This window comes from Herpailurus yagouaroundi, unplaced genomic scaffold (assembly GCF_014898765.1).
Source record: "Herpailurus yagouaroundi ecotype Mexico unplaced genomic scaffold, PumYag 29, whole genome shotgun sequence".
Classification (NCBI taxonomy): Eukaryota; Metazoa; Chordata; class Mammalia; order Carnivora; family Felidae; genus Herpailurus; species Herpailurus yagouaroundi.
In genome coordinates, this window is record NW_024412377.1 from 12,893,081 (window position 1) to 12,899,112 (window position 6,032).

The following is a 6,032-nucleotide window of genomic DNA, read 5'->3' on the forward strand; positions in this document are numbered from 1 at the left end:
GCGGCCCACCCCAGCTGGGTCACCAGCAAGCTAAATACTACCAGGTTCAGCCACAGAAAGGAACCAAAAGAAGAAAAGAGAGACCCGATCAAAGTCATGCATTGCCACGAAGCACAGGAGTATTAAGAGGGAAGAAGGGAAGATCTCTCAAGGTGTTTCTCATTCAAACCTTCTCTGAATCCATGAACTCTAAACATAATTGATCCAAATATCAAGCTGAAATTTGGGGCTTCTTCCTTCATAAATAAATGCATATATTGGGTGCAAGGCATAGGGCAGGTACTCTAAAGGTTTCTAAGAAGAATAGCTCTTAAGCGAGGCCAGACACACACTAATGAATTCAGTGAACCTTTATGGGCACACCCAAGAAAGAAATGAACTGATGTGTAATGAGAACCTACCATATACTAAATATCTTCACATCGCTATCTCATTTAATGCTCTTAAACAACCCGACAAAATAAGATGTATGGCGATATATTCATAAATAGAGTAGGCTGGAGCAGTGTGCCCCAAACCATGCAGCCTGTAAGTCTTACTGACTTACTGAGTCCATTTACACATTCTATTTACATGCCATTTATAGAGCCCTTTGGCACCTCACTTTAATCAACTGATCTAAAGCACCAGAATGTTCTCGAGAGCAGAGTTGAAAGAACAGTTGTCATATGAGCTCCTGCCTTTCAAATGACCATTCAGGAGTGCCTGGCTGGCTCAGTCGAAAGAACATGTGACTCTTCATCTTGGGGTCATGAGTTTGAGCCCCACATTGGGTATAGAGATTACTTAAAAATAAACTTTAAGAAATAACAAATGCCCATTCAGTTGTAGTCAACCACGCATCAGCTCATGTCCACATTCAAGAGCCCACCCCCAACATACCTGAACCTTTCTAGGGCCCCAAAAAGAATCCAGCCACTCTGCAGTTCCAAGACTGAGGGCACTGTCACAGCTGCAAATGACCCTTTTCTTTCTCCATCTCCTTTAGCCAAAAACTCAAGGGTGCAAATAGCTGGACCTCAGCCCCACGCCTCCATGTGGCACCCACCCTGCCTTGGTTCCGTTCTGTCCGTCAGCCTGGTTCTCCAGCCCATCGCTACCTTGCTCCTTCTCCTCTCCTTCCTCACAGGAAGCCCTGCCTGGGCTCTGCCTCCCTAGTTCCAGCCAATTCCTTCTCTGGTGAACGAATCTTCATCATAGCCTAATAGCCTAGCGTAGACCTTAATACTTCATCATTCACCCTTCTCACCCCAGTAGGAGAAGTAGACTAAAACAGTGAACCTTTCCATATCTTCTTAATGTGGAATCAATTAATAAAACGCAGCAGGTGGATAAGTGAAATACACAAACGTCAGAGACGACCGCCCCAAGCTCACTTCAAGAGCTCAAGTGCCACAATAATGAACTGAAACGGCCCAACTTGTTAAAAGTGAATTTCTGGACGTGTTTGTTTTTAATGCTTTTCACCTTTTGCCAAAGGGAGCCCTAACATGGGAAGAATGAGAGACCCAGTGGATGAGTCTGTAACACTTTACAGAAGCCACTCCCTCCAACACATTCAGTTTAACACCTCACATGGGGATGGGGCACCTGGGTGGCTCAGTCAGTTAAGCGTGTGACTTCAGCTCAGGTCATGATCTCCAGGTTTGTGAGTTCAAGCCCAAATGGGGCTCTCTGCTGTCAGCACGGAGCCTGCTTCAGATCCTCTGTCCCCCCCACCCCGCCCCTCTCCTGCTCATTCTCTCTCTCTCAAAAAAAAAAAAAAAAAAAAAAACAAAAAAACCCAACCCAAAAACCTCACATGGGTGACCCAGAAGGTGCTGTCTTTATAGCTTTGTCCATTCCCTGTCCCCTCTCTGTGCCCACAAGGGCAGTACACAGTGATAGATACAACCCTAACAACTTTCTCTAATTAAACAAGGGAGACAACAAAAAGTTGTCCCTTAGCACAGCCCTCACCAAACTCCAATGGAAAACACAGGTGTCTCCTGATAATTTCACCTGAGATGCCCAAGGCCATATTAACTCTCCAAACAAGACAGACAATACCCATGAAAAACAATGCAGGGAAGAAGAATAAAAAATCTAATAAGGAAGATGACAGTTTCTCATTAAGCTCTCCAAATGTGTCTGTGTTTATAACATTTGATGTTAAACATGACCAATAAAACACCTCTCTTCATCCACAAACACAGTGGGTAAGCACTGTGAGCCCAGAGTAGAATATGATCTACATTTCAATCATGAGCTTGCATTTCAATCAGATGACCCTTGAGTGGGAGGTAAGCTGAGCCTACAAACGATAGAGATGCCCTCTGATAGTCAATAACCCATCTTTTAAAAACCACCCAGCCATGCAGTTAGCGACATCAGAACTTCGAAGTTGCCATACCCAAAAGGAATTGGCTATTCTGATCCAGGAGAATATAAGTTCTTTAGCAAAAGGTGTTTGTTTTCAGAAGCCTGGCAAAGGCCCAAGAATAAATCAAGATACCACCCTGTGAGGGGGCTCACCCTTGGTCAACATGGCGCTGAAAAGCAGTCTCCTTGGCAGCCTGAGACCACATTAGTCCACCCCGTGGACTCCGAGGGTAGTCTTTTCCTCTCATAGCACTCATCCTGATTTCTACTTGTGTATCGATTTGCCTGTTCATTTATTTCCCAAACTACAAGTTATAGGAGGGAAGGGGCCACGCTCTCCTGCTGGCCGGTGCCACTCCAGCACTAGGTCATGAGCCAGATGACAGCAGCTGCTCAACTAATACGTCGCTGCATTGTCGTTCACTCAATATTTGTTTCATGAACAAGTCAGCTACAATAATTAAGTAATCACGGATGTATTAATGTAATCATTTACCATGAATTCCCTAAAGCACACTATCATAGCACTAACAGCTTATGGAAAAAAAATATATGGGAAGCATCAAAATTTCTGTACAATTTGGAAGACCTTTTGGAGAGCAATGGATAGCATGGATGGCCCTTGGACCTCTACTTAGATCAATTTTTATTTCTTTAAGGGAAGATCTGGCTTCTCATAACCTATTGGAAGTCAGTCTGGCAGTCCTAATACGCCAATGCCCTGTTGCAATGATGTGGTTGTTGAGGTCAAAGAGGACGATGCCCTGGCCAATTGATGCATCCTCACTCCAGAGGAGTGGTCGCAGATGTACCTCCCTCAAGCCTAAGCAGACATGCTCACGATGAAAGCCACACTAATGCCCACCATAGGTCCGGGCTTCTTTCTGGGCACTTGGGAGTTCTAACTAGAAGCCAAAGATCAGCACTGACATCCTAGGGACTTTAACCCAAGAGTGGTTCTTTTGCTAACAGCCATGATCTCGAATGCCCTACGCACGTGGCAATCATGGGCTCATAAGCCTTAAGACACCCACCTGACTGTACCAGGTAATCCCCCAACACAGCAGAGATTCCGGGGCAGCTGAGAGCTGGCAAATAGACAGAAGCCAATGTTGCAGTCATACGTGGCATTAATACACAAATGTGTCACCTTTTCAGCTATATTTAGTGATGTTAAAGCAAAAAATTTTCATGGAAATGATCGTTGTTCATTTTGATAAAGGAAAGCTAGTGTTCACTAGTACTAGTGAATTTTTAAAAAGCAATTTTTATATCATATTTTCCATTCCCATTGGATTTTATTTTAAAATCTATCCAGGGGGGCACCTGGGTGGCTCAGTCGGTGAAGCGCCAGACTTCAGCTCAGGTCATGATCTCATGGTTTGTTGGTTCAAGCCCTGCATTGGGCTCTGTGCTGACATCTCAGAGCCTGGAGCCTGCTTCAGATTCTGTGTCTCCCTCTCTCTCTGCCCCTCCCGTGCTCACCCTCTGTCTCTGTCTCTGTCTCTCTCTCTCTCAAAACTAAATAAACATTAAAAAAAATTTTTTAATTGATCCTAACAAACAGAATCTGAGCTGAAAATGAAACTTCATTGTTGAATATCTTTAAGTATTTAGAGATCATTTTTAACAAAAAGTTGCAAGTTTAGTATACCATTTTCTCATAAACTACAATAATAAGTAGTCTCTCACCAGAAGTTTTTGATGTTATACATGATATCAATGTAGCTGTTGTCCCGATTTTACTGAGACGGTATTTGGAAGTTAAAGTCAAAAGGTGCCCCAAGAAAATACATATTCCTAGAAAGATGTAGCGCTCCACGGTCAATACCCTGTGACACACCCATTCAGGGTACAGGAACTCAACTGCAGAGAGAATTTCATATAATGTCCTTCCTCCAGCTTCTGAGCCATTTCCTTCTCATAGAAAGGTGGATTTGGGTTTTATGCACTTGTGAGCAACTGAGCCCCAGATGAGCGACTGACCACCTTCTGACTCATGGTGGAATCCTCTCAGACTCCCTAAATCATGCTGCTCGGAAGGACAACTTTGGTCTTTATTTTTCTATTTTGTTTTCATTTCCCATGAAACCTTCAGTTTTTTCACGAACGGAGTGCATGAATGTTTTTTGTTTGTGAACAAGCAGGAGAGCCTGGTGAGAAAAGGTCAGCAGCTCTTTTGAAGACCTTTTAGTCATAACAACAACAAAAGCCCTTAAGTTATGTTTGATAACTAATGTATGTATTAAAGTGACTCTCCATTCACAGGTCTTGTTAGTGTTGTAGCAAACGCAAATATCAATCTGTAATTCAGGAACATATAAAAACACGTTCCCTTTGGGGACGCCTGGGTAGCTCAGTCGGTTAAGCATGTGACTCTTGATTTTGGCTCAGGTCATGATCTCATGGTTCGTGGGATCAAGCCCCACGTCGGGATTCTCTCTCTCCCTCTCTCTTTGATCCTCCCCGGTGCGTGCTCTCTCTCTCTCAAAATCAATAAACCTTAAAAAAAATTTTAAAATGTTTCCTTTGAATAGATGCATTTTCAACTGACAAGAATTCTTCCTACAAAAGGTTTTCTAGGATGAACTTACCCTCATCATTTGAAAGAAGGCTCTTTTCCCATTAGCTGGATATTAAACACCTTGTCTCAGGGAGACCTAGTCGAATGCAAGCCGTTACTACTGAGAGAGGAAGTTCTCTTTTGTCAAAAGCAACTTTTGACAAACTCTAGCTCATTTGGTGGTGGGTAAAGACAGAAGCATGAAGTCTAAAGCAAATGTCTGAAACTCACTGCCGGGAGCTTCTGAGGGTCCTGGCAAATCGCAGGGAGGCCAGTCAACACACTCACTCCAGATTCCCAAGCCCCCAAAGATGCGGTTGGATCAACAGAGCAAAATCTCCACACCGACCTGCAAACCGCCATCGGTGATCCTGGCACTTGGCAGCGTTATTACTTTGCCTTCCCAGGTTTCAACACGTAGTGGCCTACGGCTTTGAGAAAAAGGGGTCAGGAGGCTGTGACATGGGTCACGCTGTCACCGGCTCACGGTGGAGCCCTGGGACTCAGTTTCTTCATCTGTGCAATGAGGTGGTTAAACTGGAGCAAAGATCCTCTCCCTTTGATTTTATTACACAGGTGCCTGCCTTTGAAAGGCTCTAGCTGCTAACAAAATAAATAGCGTGGCTTACTGGGTCAAAGCTACTCCCACTTGACCATAGACATGAGCACCTTCTTTGTAACACCAAACACAGGTTGGTACCTTCAGAGAACTAGGGGGCTTAGGGTCCCAGAGGATTCCAACAGATTCATTCCATCCACCTTTGGCTGAAATCTGCTACTCTGGATGCACATTTCTTGCAGTGCTCCACGGCCGAGCAAAACACAGGCAAAAGTGCCACGGTGGCCGTTTGGAAGCTGACAAGCGGGAATTGGCACCTATGGAGCGTTAAGCTCCAGCCCAAATCTAAAATGTAAACGGCACCGACACTCTCTCAACTCAGTGCCTCCGGCCTGTGCCGGGTTGGGATATTTGTTTTCAGCGCTGTGCTAACGAGATCAAGGCATGAATTCTCTCCACCTTTTGGTTCTCTTAGGCTCAGCCTCTTCTAGGATCTCATGTGTTCACACAAAGCCAGGCCACTTGCCAGGACTGACACCCAGCCCGGGC